Source organism: Typopeltis vanoorti, chromosome 7, assembly GCF_054136105.1.
Source record: "Typopeltis vanoorti isolate ZY-2024b chromosome 7, IOZ_Tvanoo_1.0, whole genome shotgun sequence".
NCBI classification, from domain to species: Eukaryota; Metazoa; Arthropoda; class Arachnida; order Uropygi; family Thelyphonidae; genus Typopeltis; species Typopeltis vanoorti.
In genome coordinates, this window is record NC_143555.1 from 5,011,315 (window position 1) to 5,027,852 (window position 16,538).

The following is a 16,538-nucleotide window of genomic DNA, read 5'->3' on the forward strand; positions in this document are numbered from 1 at the left end:
TACCGTATAGTTCAGAAGGCCTGGACAGAGGGACGAATTCCAAATGATTGGAGTAGAGCTCTCATAGCGTCAATATATAAAAAGGGAAATAAAGCTGATGTGAAGAGGTATTTCTCTACTGAGTATTCCTGGTAAGATTTATGCAAGTATACTTGAGAAACGGTTGAGAACGATTGTGGAAGAGAAGAGAAGATTGGTAAAGAACAAGCTGGATTCAGGCTAAATGGAAGCTGTCAGGATCAGATTTCCACTTTACAACATATAGTTGAGAAATCATGGGAATATAACAAAGATCTGTATTTAATTTTTGTAGATCTGGAAAAGGCATATGACAGGGTGCCAAGAGAAAAGCTATTCAAAACGCTACAGTTGTAGAGTCAGTGGGGCATTATATCAAGCAATACTTAGTCTTTATTTGAGTTGTAAGTCAGCAGTTAGAAATGAAGGAAGTACAGGAAGATGGTCTAATGTTAAATCTGGTGTCAGACAAGTATGTACATAATCCCCCTCCTGTTATTCATTATCTATATGGATCACATTATGAAGGAAAGTGGTATTAAACATGATATCAAAATTGGAGATGTTAATGTCAGCTCTTTGCTTTATGCCAGTGATTCTTAACTGGTGGGCCGTGGCCCCATAGGGTGCCACGGAAAATTATAGAACATTTCTAGTTTTTAAAATAATTTTCTTTTTGCTCCTTATTTTACTTAGTTTCAAACTTGTATCGTTTTGTCTTAGTAATCTAAATTATGCAGTTTAATACAGTAGTTTCTTTTGTGGTGGCACCACAAGTCTACTTTTTGCTGCTGGCAACACTGCAAGTCGTAACGTCTGCCTACTGGACGTGTGAACATGATAGAAGTGATTCTCTGAAGTTTTAAACACTACTAGTAGGAATGCATAGAACTTAATGTTGTTAAATGCCACTTGAGTGCAATTACTCTTCAAAACTTTCAGTACAGTAATACTGATTTGTTATTTCTTAAAATTTACTCCCTTATAAAATGAGCAAACAAAGAACACTATTTGATTTCCTAAATATAAATACAGTAAAGTTTTTACAGTAATATTTAATTAAAGATGATTTCTGTTTTCTGATTTTTTTTTTGTCATTATAATCAGAAAGTAAAACCACTATTTTAAAAAAGTTCATTATTAGGATACTACAAACTAGGGAGCTACGAATATATTTTAGGATACTTAGGGAGCCGCGACTACTAAAAAGTTAAGAACCACTACTTTATGCAGATGATGTTATACTTCTAAATAAATTCGCTACAAGTCTAAAAGATTCCCTGACTAAATTGAATAATTGTTGTAATAGATATGGTATGAAAGTCAGCATAAGAAAATAGACAGAAGCACTGAAAATATCAACTGCATTGTGAACGGAGAATCTATAGAACAAGTAAAACATTTCAGCTACTTAGACACGATTTTTAGTGAAGATGGTAAATTAAATATGGAAATAGACAACAGAATCAACGAAGCTGTTATGGTAGGAAGTCAACTGAATAAATTTATATGAAAGAAGAGAGAAATTAGTCAAAACACTAAATTAGCTGTATACAAAACAGCGTTCAAACCAATTTTAACTTATGAATCCGAGAGCTGGGTTAGAAGTAAAACACTTGACCAAAGACTGGAGACTGCAGATATGAGAGTCCTGAGAAAGATTAGGGGCATCAAGGCATCAACAGATGGAATCAATGGCAATATCATATTAAAAATCAGGATATTAGGAAAGAACTTGACATTGCTAGCATCCAGAAATGTGTTAGCAGAGCTAATCTCATGTGATATGGTCATTTAAACAGAAGAGAGGAAAGATTAGAAAAACAAGTGTTCTCTGCCAAGTTGGCAGGAAAAAGACATCAGACAGCAGAGACATCAAAACTGACTGATAAATCTTAGTCTCCCAGAGGAAGACTAAGATAAAGGTGGATCATCATGATAATGCTAATTACAGGTATAGACCATATTAGTCTGTTCCAGTGTCATTATCCATCCAATATCCTTTTTTGAGGTCTACCCTGCATTCTCTTTCCAACTGGCTTCTATTTCAGTATTTGTTTAGGATATTGGGTGTTGGCTATTCGGTTTACATTTCTATCCATTTTTGTTTATAATTGTTTAGTTTTTATTCTTAAGGGGTGCTTAAGGGTCAAAGCTGTATAACTGAGAGGAGACCTCCACATAGCCTTTAAAGGAATGCGGAAAACCGACCAGGGCTTCTGATCTAATGTCCAATCCTCACCTTCTCGTGGTGCACCCTGTTGGGTATCTACTTGGATACTGAACGGACGAGGATGGGCTGGCAATTTGGGATTTAGCTGACCAAATTGTATTCTTATTGGTTAAACCAAAATATAGAATGATGGTACACATGACAAAATTTCATGCCGGCTGGGGCGTCGCCCGGTTTAACAAGGCCCCCGTTGTTTTCGCCAGGGAACCAGGGCGAACAGCGAAAAGTCAGCTACTGGAACAAATCTGAAAATAAACCCCAACTCAACATCACCAGAGTTAAAGATCGGTGTACTATCAACGTAAGAAGCCTGAATGGCAAAGAAATGGAGCTAGCTGAGGAATTAGATAAGTACCAGATCGACATAATAGGGGTGACTGAAACAAAAAAGACCAAAACTGGTGAGCTCTTTCTGAGCAATAAATACAAAATGTTATATTCAGGCAATGACAATCAAAGAAAAGAAGGAGTAGCCATAGTATTCAACACAAAATACGAGGCTAATCTTCTTGAATGGCAGGCAGTCTCAAGTAGAGTAATGTGGGCAAATATGAGAATGGGGAACTGGACAATGAGACTTATTTGTGCCTATGGTCCCACAGAAGGTTCTACTAAGGTAGAAGTGGAGGAATTTTTTGAGGCTTTAGAAAAAGCAACTGACACAATGAAAAATGAAAAGTTGGTCCTTGTTGGGGATCTAAATAGCAGAGTAGGAAATGATTTTGAGACATACAAAAATATTTTGGGAAAATTTGGAGAAAAGAGCAAAGCTAATAATAATGGCAAATATCTGTTGAATTTCTGCTGAGGACATGGACTGGTCATTACTAACACCATGTTCCAACATAAAAATGTGCACAAATTCACATGGAGAGAAGAGGCTAGGAATAAGAAAAGTCTCATTGACTATGTTATTGTTGATAGTGATGTTTTCTCCCTGGTGCAGGACACCAGAGTGTACAGAGGATTTGATATTGGAAGTGATCACTATATAGTCTTGAGCATGATAAAATTGAATTTCATATTGAAAAGAATAACATGTAAGAAAGTTTTAAAGCGAATAAAAGTTGAGCAGCTCTCAGATGTGAACTGTAGACTAAAATACACAAAGATTATTGAAGAAAAAATAAAAGCGTTTGAGAACAGGAATCAAACCTTGGAGATTCAGTGGCAAACTCTGAAGAAAACATTGATTGATTCTGCCAGAGAGGCATGTGGTGAGGTTGTTTGTAAGGATAAAAAAATCAGAACTCCCTGGTGGACACAGAAAGTTAAAGAGGCAGTGAAGGAAAAGAAGAAAGCATACCAAAAGTTCCTGGCAAATAAGTCAGCTTGTGCTCTTAGAGAATATAGAGACAAATGCAAGAATGCTAAACACTGTGTAAAACTAGCTAAACAAAAGTCATGGGAGGACTTTGGCAAGAATATAGAAAATAAATATCAAGAAGGTGGCAAAATATTCTGGAGGTTGTTGAAGAAACTTAAGAATGGAGGAAAGAGTGCTGTAAAAGGAATTAGAGATGATAAAGGTGACATGAAAACGGGAGAAAAAGATATCCTTGAAGTATGGAGTAATTACTTTGAAATACTGCTAAATGAAACAAGCAGTGATGACAGCACAGTGGTAAAAAACACTGACCAGGCATGCAGTCAGGAATACATATCCATACTTGAAGTAGAAAAAGCCATCAAAGGCTTGAAATGTGGAAAGGCAGCAGGAGTAGATGATATTCGACCAGAAATGCTGAAGTATGGTGGTATAAGAGTATTACACTGGCTGCACTGCATAGTTCAGAAAGCCTGGACAGAGGGACGAATTCCCGATGATTGGAGTAGAGCTCTCATAGTACCCATATATAAAAAGGGAAATAAAACTGCATGTGAGAATTACAAAGGTATTTCCCTACTGAGTGTTCCTGGCAAGATCTATGCAAGTATACTTGAGAAACGGTTGAGAAGAATTGTGGAAGAAAAGCTTGGTGAAGAACAAGCTGGATTCAGACCAAATAGAGGCTGTCAGGATCAGATCTTCACTTTACGACAAATAGTCGAGAAAGCATGGGAATATAACAAAGATCTGTATTTAAGTTTTGTTGATCTGGAAAAGGCATATGACAAGGTGCCAAGAGAGAAGCTATTCAATGTGCTGCAGTTATATGGTGTGAATGGGGCATTATACCAAGCAATACTTAGTCTTTATTTGAGTTGTAAGTCAGCATTCAGAATTGAAGGAAGTACAGGAAGATGGTTTAATGTTAAATCTGGTGTGAGACAAGGATGTACATTATCCTCTCTGTTATTCATTATCTATATGGATCACATTATGAAGGAAAGTGGTATTAAACATGATATCAAAATTGGAGATGTTAATGTCAGCTCTTTGCTTTATGCGGATGATGTTATACTTCTAAATAAATCTGCTACAAGTCTGCAAGATTCTCTGACTAAATTGAATAGCTGTTGTAATAGATATGGTATGAAGGTCAGCAATAAAAAGACAAAGACAATGAAAATAGGCAGAATCATTGAAAATGTCAACTGTGTTGTGAATGGAGAACCTGTGGAACAAGTAAAACATTTCAGCTATTTAGGCACGATTTTTACTGAAGATGGTAAATTAAATATAGAAATAGACAACAGAATCAGCAAAGCTGTATGGTGGGAAGTCAATTGAATAAATTCATGTGGAATAAGAGAGAAATTAGTCGGAACACTAAATTAGCTGTATACAAGACAGTATTCAAACCAGTTTTAACTTATGAATCTGAGAGCTGGGTCAGAAGTAAAACACTTGACCAAAGACTAGAGACCACAGATATGAGAGTCCTGAGAAAGATCATAGGCGTGAACAGATGGCATCAATGGCAATATCATATGAAAAATGAGGATATTAGGAAAGAACTTGACATTGTCAGCATCCAGGAATGCGTTAGCAGTGCTAATCTCAGGTGGTATGGTCACTTAAATAGAATGGGTGAGGAAAGATTAGCAAAACAAGTGTTCTCTGCCAGGGTGGCAGCAAAACGACCCAGAGGAAGGCCAAGATATAGGTGGATTGATACGATACAAATACGATGTTACAAATAGGTGGATTGATACGATACAAATACAAATACGATACGATGCTTTAGACGATAGAAATATAAGATTATTATTATTATTATTTTTTTGACACCTCCAGGGAGTCCACAGACTCATCGAGGGAGAGTGTGCCGACAGCATCGAACGATTGGCCCCCTTCCAACTACTAAGAGCTGGGACCACCCAACAAAAGCTCTCTTACTCTTGCTCTCGGGTTCGACATAGGCATCCGTCATTCAAGGGTTGCTACCTGAGTCATTCATGATGACGAGCGGATGAAAGGTTCAACATAGTGGTGTACAGATGGAGAAAATAGTGGGCAGGTAGCAAGCTAAACGAGTGCAGTCTCGTCAGCGTGCCGAGAAAGTCTGTGTAAGCTGATCGATGTGCAGTACCATGCGAACCAACCTAGGCTGAACTATTCCCATCTACACCGGAGAGGAAAGATCGTTATACCGAGATCCAAGCCAGGCTCAAGAGAATCAACAGTCCAGACAAAGAGTTAATATACTGAAGACAAGAAATTATAGGTTGAGAGAAAAGCTTGATGAAATCACGGATCTGGTAAAGTACAAACCTTTAGTTATTTTGCATGGAAGGAAGAGTCATTGTGCGTTAGAGAATAAGGACACTCATTAATAGAACTTTAGTTAATTTAAAGGCAGGGCTGTAATATATATTCATAAAGATGAATGCTTCAGATTTAGTAGTGTTTCAGCGTAAGTTGTGAATGTTAATTAAGTTTGATGTGTTATAGCATAACCATAGGCACAGATAATTAAATTAATGCCTGAAGGAAATTGTAGATAAAGGAATTGAAAGGGCAAACCACTAAAGTTTGATAATATTGTTTCTTAATAAGGTCTTACTGTAAAGATTACAGTTTATTACATGTTAATTTCTCTAATCTCTGAATATGTTAGCTTAATTAAGAGTAAATATTTTGCAAAAATGTATAATATGAATTTTTTTAACAAACCCTTGTGCTTTTAGTTAATTAGTTGCCTGATTTAATGAATCCAATGCATCACTCATAAAAATTTGGACCTAAGTGGAAGTTAATTGCTTAATTAAGACCACGGCTGCAAACAAGGTTAAATACAGACGGTATTGATATTTGGAAACTAGGTATATATGTAGAACGATTGATCAAGTGCTTGTCTGAGAGTTCACTCCTTGACTGAGAAGTTTTCCAATCTAAGGGCTCTGGGTGATGCAGCAGAACAAATAAATTTTCCCAGGACCATAAGAGGAGGTAATTCCAGATTTCTGCAACTAAGAAATTGGCTCTACTCAGAGACAATCCCTTTGTTAATTTAATTCATGCAGTTGGTAATCTAAGCGACAAAATTACACATAGATCTCTATATAACTAAATTATAATAAAGGACAAACAAATTATAATAAAAAACAAAAATAAGAGTTCATAACAGCATCCCTGTCGTACTCCTTTTATACTGTTTTCAGATATTTTTTCATTTTTATTTCATTATCTTTGTATATATTCAATATTGTATGTAGTAAAATATTAGGTATATTTATTCTTTGATATATATCAAACAGTATATATATCTTTTTATTTTGTCAAATGCTTTTTCATAATCAGTAAACAAAAGATGAGTTTCTAAATTAAATTCTCTTATTTTTTCTATAAGTAGTGGGTACATTGAAGGAGCCTCCTCGTAAATTGTGTTATATACAAAAGCGATCACTAAGAAATCACAATCGGGCATACCCTGGGCAATGCTGAAACTCAACATTGGCTAATCCTTCAGCTACCGGAACAATCATGCGAACTATAAATCAGCCTTCTTCGAGGCTAGCTTTTAAGACGACTTCAATAAATATTGAAGGACTGTCATCCGAAAAGGAAGTTTTATTAGCAGACGTGTGATGATACACGCAAATGTGATGTTTTAGTTATCCAGGAGACACATCGATGGGTAAACAGCAGTAGACCAAAAATTCATGGCATGAAATTAGTAGCTGAGAGACCACATGAGCAATACGGTAGTGTTATATTTGCTAAACCAGACTTGGATATTAAATCTATACATATGACATCCCATAATAATATAGAGATATTAACCATCGAGATCAAGTCCTGCACAATCACATCAGTATATAAGCCACCTAATGAAGATTTCGTCTTCAAAGAACCTGCCAACTTTAACGCCCAGAAGGTTAAAATAATACTCAGATACTTTAATTGTCAGAGTTTAACATGGGGCTACAAAATGACTGACAGGAATGGTGCTGAGCTGGAAAATTGGGCTGAGAGAAGGAATGAAGCTGATCCACGATCCCAAGTTAAGACCATCATTCAATAGTGGAAGGTGGAGAAGAGGATATAATCCAGATAACATCTTTATCAGTGAACAAGTAGCCGTGCAAGCGACAAAGATGGTAGAAGAGCCGATACCAAGAACTCAGCACAGACCTGCTACTTGTGAGGTCAGAGCCGTTATCAATCCAGAGATAGTACCTTTTAAGTGACGGTTTAATTTTAAAAAAGCAAGATGGGACGGATTTGCGAAGGAACTTGATCAGACAGTAAACACTCTTGAAGCGGATCCAAGTAACTATGAAGAGTTCGTGAATACCATCAAAATAGTATCTCGGCAGCACATACCACGAGGGAGCAGAACTCACTATATCGCTGGGCTTAATGAAAACCAGATGGAATAACTAAAAGAATATAAAATCAGATATGACAAGGATCCTTTTGCTGTAGACACAATTGAGGCAGGTGAAAAACTGATTGACAAACTCACGGATGGTAGAAAGAAGAGATGGATGAGGCTACTGCAGGATTTGGATATGAAACAGAATAGCAGACGAGCATGGAAACTGGTGAAGAATTTAAGCAATGATCCAACTAAAACTCCAGTTTACGTAACAGAGGTCACGCCAAATCAAATAGCTCACCAGCTATTATTGAATGGCAGGACAGACAAGAAGATACTGAAAACCAATCTTACGCGCATTAAAGAAACTGAGACTTGCTCACCAGACTTGAATGGCAGGACAGACAAGAAGATACTGAAAACCAATCTTACGCACATTAAAGAAACTGAGACTAATTCATTAGCCTCTCCGTTCTCCGAAGAAGAACTAAGAAAAGCTATATGTCACCTGAAAGAGAATAGAGCTGCTGGCCCGGACGACATTCAGACAGAATAGATAAAGCGTTTCGGTCTGGTAACCATCCAATGGCTGGTGAAATTGATGAATAGGTGGGTAGAATCTCTTCAGTTCCCCCAAATTATGGAGGAAAGCTCAAGTGGTAGCTTTACTTAAACCAGGAAAGGAACCTACAGAGTCGAAAAATTTTCGCCCTGTTTCTCTCCTCTGCCACTTGTATAAAGTTTTTGAATGAATGATTCTGGAAAGAATAGCAGCAAACATTGATGAAAAACTTATACCTGAGCAAGCTGGTTTCCGTCCCGGAAAGTCCTGCTGTGGCCAAATTCTGAATCTCACGCAGCATGTCAAAGATGGTTACGAGAAGCAGCTTATGATCGGAGCAGCTTTTATCGCTCTTTCGGCAGCATATGACACTGTTAATCACAAGAAACTGTTGGTCAAGCTGTACCAAATAACAAAAGATTTTCACCTCATGAATGTAGTTAAAACCATGCTCCAGAATCGACGATTCTATGTAACTTTACAAGGAAAGAAGAGCAGATGGAGAAATCAGAAGAATGCTTTACCTCAAGAAAGCATATTGGGCCCGATACTCTACAATAATGGTTTCCGTCCCGGAAAGTCCTGCTGTGGCCAAATTCTGAATCTCACGCAGCACATCAAAGATGGTTACGAGAAGAAGCTTATGACTGGAGCAGCTTTTATCGCTCTTTCAGCAGCATATGACACTGTTAATCACAAGAAACTGTTGGTCAAGCTGTACCAAATAACAAAAGATTTTCACCTCATGAATGTAGTTAAAACCATACTCCAGAATCGACGATTCTACGTAACTTTACAAGGAAAGAAGAGCAGATGGAGAAATCAGAAGAATGCTTTACCTCAAGAAAGCATATTGGCCCCGATGCACTACAATATTTATACTAACGATCAGCCAACCCACCCACAAGTGAGGAGGTTTATCTATGCCAACGACACAGCTATATGCTGTCAAGCAAGGAGTTTTAGTTGAGAAGAGGTTGACAGAAGCCTTAGAAATACTCTCCAATTACTATGAGACCAATTGCCTGAAGCCTAACCCAAACAAGACTCGGGTATGTACTTTTCCATCTGCACAACAGGGAAGCAAAATGTCAGTTAAACATTGCCTGGAGAGGAAAATGCCTCAAACACTGCAGCAATTCGAAATATCTTGGAGTTAAGCTGGATCGTACTTTGTCGTATAAGGTACATTGCCAGGAACTAAAAGGAAAAAGCTATGCAAGAAATAACATCATAGGAAAAATGACCAACACGACGTGGGGAGCTCAACCAGAGGTACCTCGCTCAACATCTTTAGCATTGTGTTTTGCTGCAGGGGAGTATGCTGCCCCAGTGTGTGTGGCATCCGTCCATGCGAAACATGTGGATGTGGCTTTAAATGATACCATTAGGATCATAACCGGATGCCTAAGACCAATCTCAGTCAACAAGCTGTATCCCTTAGCAGGCATAGCGCCACAAGGCATAAGACGTCAAGTGGCCGGTGAGATGGAGAAAAAAAGCAGATGACGCACAAAAGACATCCAATGTACAGCCATATCATCACAGCTTCTCGACTCAAATCGAGGCATAGTTTTATGCAAAGAACTAAACCATTGATCCATAAACCTGAGGAGTGATGCCTTGTTCTATGGAGGGAATCGGTTCAACTTCAAGAAGCCCCCATAATTAAGGAAGAGTTAACCAAGGGATATCACCTATCCTAGAGCACCTGGAGGACGCTGAACCATCTTAGAGTGGGAGTGTCCAGATGCAGAAGTAACCTGATGAAATGAGGTTATACAGATGACAACTGTGACTGCAGAGACGTCCAAACTGACGAACATCTTTTATGTTGCCCAGATATAATCGATGTGTGCTCCATGGATGACATTCTGATGGTCAATGACAAGGCGATACAAGCTGCTGTTTTTTGGATGGAGAGGATATGATTGGTGTTCCGGACTTGGAAAGTAAAGTAAGTATAAGTAGTTTTAAACAGAAAGCTGCATCCATTGTAGAGCATCCTTTTCTAAATCCATTTTGACATTCTAATAATATTTTTTCACTGTATATCTTGTTTTTCATTAAGTATTCTACTATATATTTTCTAGCATGCATTCAATAAACTAATACCTCTGTAATTAGCAGGTTTTGTTTTATCCCTTTTTTTAAATATAGGTATTACTAGTATTCCATTCTATTGGTATTTGTCTATTTGTATATATTTTACTTACAAATTTTAATAATTTTGATGAAATTTTTTTCCAGCAAATTTATACAGTTCAGAGTTTATCCCATCTTCTCCTGCTGATTTGCCATTTTCTATTTTATTTAATTTGTCCTTTAATTCTTTCATTGTTATTATTATATCATCTAATGTATTTTGTAAGTTTCTTGTATAATTTTTTTTGATGCCAGTATTATCCATCCCAGGATCTGTAAAGTAATCCAAGAATTCTTTTATATCAATTTCATAATTTATATTTGCAGTTTCTTTCATATCTGCATTCATGTGTTTTAATGTTTTTTTACGTTGGATCTTATTGTGTATATTTCATTTTCTAGATGTGATACAAATTTTTCCCAGGTTTCTCTGTCTCTCTTTCTGGTTTCTCTTTTGGCTATTGCACATCTTTTTTTTTTTATATTCAATTTCATCTTCTTGTTTTTTGCTACTTTAACATCTTTTAAAAGTCAGCTTTTTATTTTTAATTTTTTTTTTTATTTCATTGTCCCATATATGTAATTTTTTTATTTTTATGACACTTTTTGTGTGTTCCTAAACTTTCATATGCTGCTGTAGCAATAACTTCTTTTATATTATTCCATTCTTTCTCAATGTCTTCAATTTCTTGTATTTTTTCTCTTAGTTTTGCCTGCATTAAATAGCGATCTGTGTCAATTTCTAGCCCTCTTCTGACTTTAACATCTAGGAAGAGGTTTACTGCTTTTTTTATTTGCTATAAAGTAGTCTATTATTGATTTTTGTCCTCTTGCACACCATGTATATTTATGTATATTTTTATGTTTATAAAATGTATTCATTTTTAAATTATTATATAATCAGAGTCACTTTCCATTTAATTTTTTTAATTTTAAGTAAAATTTTTTTTCATTCCTATTCTGGCATTACGATTTCTGGCTATAATTATATGGTCTGTTTTATTTAATTTTTCATATATTCCTTGTAACTCTTTGTAAAAGTAATCATTTTCTTCTTCTTTTCCTTCTTCAGGGGCATACACTCCAACAACTGTTTTTCTTTATTTAATTTTAATCGCACTTCTAATATTATTTCATTCCGGTATGTATAATGATTTATTTTTGCTTTAATTGATTTATGGATCCAAATCATTACACCAGCTTTTGCATGTATTTGTTTGTCCACTCCACTATATATGATACTGTAATTAGCTGTTTCTTTTGTTCCTTTAAGTTTCTTTTTTGTTTCTGTAGAACTGATTTCTATATTTTTGCCATTTAAAATTTTATCTAAATTCTTCTTCTTTATGTGCTATGCTTCTAATATTCCATGTAGCAAACTTCACCACATTTTTCTTTTTCCAAAGTTTCTTAACCTTTTCCAGTTTGCAGTCTTTTCCCATGTTTTCTGTCTGGTTTGGATTTCATTGAGACTTGAACGTAACATGTGTTTCTCTATATGTCAAGTGACTAGCATGATGATAGGTATCCTAGTGGTGGGGTTGATACCTTAAGACAACTAGGCTTGCCTTTTTTTTAGTAGATAGTGGAAACTACAGTTTGAGAAGAAAGAGTCACCCTCTCGCCCTCAAATTGCTCTAATAGCACTGGGGGGGGGAGGGAAGGAGTAAGAAAGTAGAGGAAAGAAGAGTAGAAGACCAATCTACATATATAATATACCAAGTGCATATTGTAGGAAGTAAGATCAGGTCTAGCTTGGGTTTGCCATGCCCATACTCACCAATGTGAGCCCCTGATATAGGTGGATTGATATGATAAAAAGTGCCTTAGAAGACAGAAATATAAGATCTGACAATGTTGGAGTCTTGAGAAGTAACATATTGATTTGGAGGAAAATTGTACAGGAATAGAAAATTAATAATGATGTAAATTTTTTATGTAGTATTATCATATCCACTACACCCCTTGAGGGTACATGCCAGGAGTTTGATGATGAAGATGATATTTTTTAGTTAGGGAAATATGGACTGTTTTTGTTATCTTACACAAGCTATTAAGGTGATAACTTTTAGAATTTTCTATTATTGTTTATTTGCTGTTCCATTTTTGTACTAAAGTTGCCTGTGAAGCATAGGCAAAAATTTTATATATAAATATAATTTTCCCTGAGTTTTTCCATGTTTTTGTGTGTTATTCTTAGCATGTCTGCTCACAGTATTCCAATCTTGAAACAAATCAAGCATTTTTAGGGAAGTTTTTGCCACACTACTCCAAATGTATTAACAGGTTTTCCAAGGTTACGAAGATTTCCAATATAATATTTATTTATATAGTATACAAGCGAAAGTGTCTTATGTAACAAAAAACACCTAATTTTTGGGAAGATGGAGAGACTATGGATGTGATGTATTTTGTGTCAAGAAAGGTAATAGGTTATATTAATAACCTATAATATATATTATAAAGGTTATATTTGACAACATTGAAATTTACAAAGTTATTCTCATCCACTGAACAATAGAAAGGAGATAGTGCTTAAGGTATTGATTATAGACAGATGTTGAAACTTGGAGTGATTGTGCATTGTAAGGTTTATCAAATGAAGAAGAGGAATGTATTGTTGTCAGCAAAGCTATAAATAGGATTTGAGGTCAGTATAAAAATATTATTTATGTACAGGACAAAGAGAGTGGGGTAAAGCACTCTGAAATATTCTGGCATCAGTGGCAAAATGTGAGAAAGAAAGAATTATTGACACGTTAGCACAAGAAAAATATATTTAATATACTGCCAGATATTTCAGTTTGAAAATAACAAACTATCATCAGTGGCTCGAGAGGAAACAGTTTTTTTTTTAAAAGGTAGAATACAAACAATTGATCATTCAAAATTAGAACGAGCTGCATGATGTTATATCGTTAATCATGATATCATTTCACTGAAGAAAGGCAAACATAAGAGTGAGAATATTTACATGTATACAATTACAATGTCATAAAAACTTAATTTATAAAATCATACTAAACATATCATTAGACAGATGTAGTATCTAGAAGGTCTTCATTAAAAATAAAATTAATGTGTTATATGGATCAAACTTTCCCATATTTTTGACATAGATAGGCAGTCATTAAGATTCAGGTTAGGGCAGTGAAGTAAGGCCTCAGCGCTCTCTTTGAACAGGCATTCAAATTTATGCTGACATCTGTGTAGAAGGCAAGTTTTGGACCAGAGAATGTTGTAATTTGTCTCTATTACATGTTGCACCAATCCAGACGTATTGGTGACATCTTCCTACAAGATATCGTAAAATTATTTGGATTCGTAATGCATTCCAAATATTTCTTGTGTCAAAACAAATTCTAAATCAAGTAGAAGAAACTGCCATGGGAAGTTCGCTTTCCCCTGCTTTAACTAACTTTTATTTGTAGCATTTAGAAGACATCCTTTTTTCATACATATACCCTTAACCTTCATTCTGGGTTAGATATATTATTATTATTCGTAACACCTCCAAGGAGTCCAGTCCGTAGACTCGTCGCAGGAGGACACCTACTATACAACTCTCCGTCTTCACAACTACACCGAACCTCTACTACTAATCATCGACATCAACGCCACCTACTGTGTACCACCACCACAACTAGTATTTTATGTTTAGACATTTTTGTAGTGTGGTCTCACAACAGAGATTCCCTACCTTCCTTTTTAGCCAAAATCAATACTCTACACCCTCATATCAAATTCACCATGGAAATTAAAAAACACAACAAATTATCCTTTTCAGCCATCCTTCTCATCTGCTCACTATCAGGTAATTTAACAACATCAGTCTACAGAAAACCCACTTTTACTGGCTGTTACATTCTCAAACAATCTGCACATCATCCTTCTCAAAAGACAGAAATAAAATTTTTAATTCAATGAGCTAAAACTAATTGTTCAACTCCCCATCATTTACAGAAAGAACTTTCTATTATCAAACAATACATGAAATTCAATGTCCTCTCCGAAAGGACTACACAATATCTGTTTGACTCCTACAAGCCAAACCAAAACAGCAAAGAAGCAATACGTCAAGTTCAATCCTATATATCTCCAGAATTTCAGAACCAATTTGAAGAATTTTAAAGAAATATGATCTAACAGCTACTTATATTCCTATTAATAAAATATCCACCTATTTCCCCTTGTCTAAAGATAAACGCTCAACTATGTCTCTTCCTGGTGTATACCAAGTTCCATGTAACTGTAATCGTTCTTTCTTACTTTGGATAAACCAAACACTATAGAAAAAAGAATATAAGAACACAAATCTTATATTCTTCACAACAAATCCAATAAGTGTGGATTGGCACAACATGGAATAGAGACAAACCACAATATTCTCTGGTCCAAAACTCGCCTTCTACACAGATGTCAGTATAAATTCAATCGCCTGTTCAAAGAGAGTGCTGAGGCCTTACTTTACTGCCCTAACCTGAATCGTAATGACTGCCTATCTATGTCAAAAATATGGGAAAGTTTGATCCAAATAACACATTAATTTTATTTTTATTTATTTATCATTTTTTAAAGAAGACCTTTTAGATACTACATCTGTCTAATGATATCTTTAGTATGATTTTATAAATTAAGTTTTTGCATAGCAGTGTAATTGTATACATGTAAATATTCCCACTCTTATGTTTGTCTTTCTTCAGTGAAATGATATCATGATTAACGATATAACATCACTGGGTTCGTTCTAATTTTGAACGATCAATTGTGCGTATTCTACCTTGTGAAAAACTGTTTTCTCTCTAGCCACTGATGATAGTTTGTTATTTTCAAACTGAAATATCTGGCAGTATATTAAATATACTTTTCTTGAAAGTTTATTTTTCACTTGGTTAGAGTATAATAAAATTAGTTTAATCCTTTATCCAAGTGTGAGCAAACAAAGTTTGCGCCTGAAGTATCTTCAGGACTAGGGTAAGGTGATACAACACCAGGGCAACTCGTTGCAAAGGTGGAGAAAGCTACCAACACTCCTATCTCAGTATCTCCTATAATGCAAAACACATCTCCATGCGGATATGTCTAATGTTATGCATTAAGGGAAGGGCCACTACCCAGACTAGTTTCGACCTTTATTTCTAAAAAATAAACTTTCAACATCTTTCTCTAAATCCAGAGTAATTTATTAAAAAAGGGTGACACACCATTTGGCAACTCCTATAGGTAGAGATGATCTGCTAATGCTTCTGCCTGGTATCTCCATTAGGGCCTGGCTCCCACTGAAGAGACCTCAGTAAAGGTCGAAACTAGTCTGGGTAGTGGCCCTTCCCTTAATGCATAACATTAGACATATCCGCATGGAGATGTGTTTTGCATTATAGGAGATACTGAGATAGGAGTGTTGGTAGCTTTCTCCACCTTTGCAACGAGTTGCCCTGGTGTTGTATCACCTTACCCTAGTCCTGAAGATACTTCAGGCGCAAACTTTGTTTGCTCACACTTGGATAAAGGATTAAACTAATTTTATTATACTTTTCTTGTGCTGACGTGTCGATAATTCTTAATTTCATGTCATAAGTTTCTTTCAAAAGTAAAAAAATGTGAAAAAGAAGCCATCGACCATGACATAGTTAACTATCAGACAGAAACTGGCAACTCAATTGCAATGGATATAAGACATGTGGTAAGATGGTAGTTTGGTGAGAAAACTTCTATGTCATACCTGATCATATGCCCTGGTAATGTCATGAGGGACCATATGAATTTCTCCAAACCTTTTCTTTCCATGGAAAAGCACTAGGATAGCTGCTGTGGGGAAAGCATAGTAAATTCATATATCTGGTTGCTATTTAGGTGGTGGACCTACAGGTGT

At 35.8% G+C, this 16,538-nt stretch overlaps 1 protein-coding gene across 1 annotated transcript in view; it reads right to left on the reverse strand.

Annotated features, from left to right (window-relative positions):
- Window positions 1-16,538, reverse strand: part of LOC150104459 (NIF3-like protein 1) — a 157,289-nt gene that overhangs the window by 64,005 nt on the left and 76,746 nt on the right. The window lies entirely within an intron of this gene.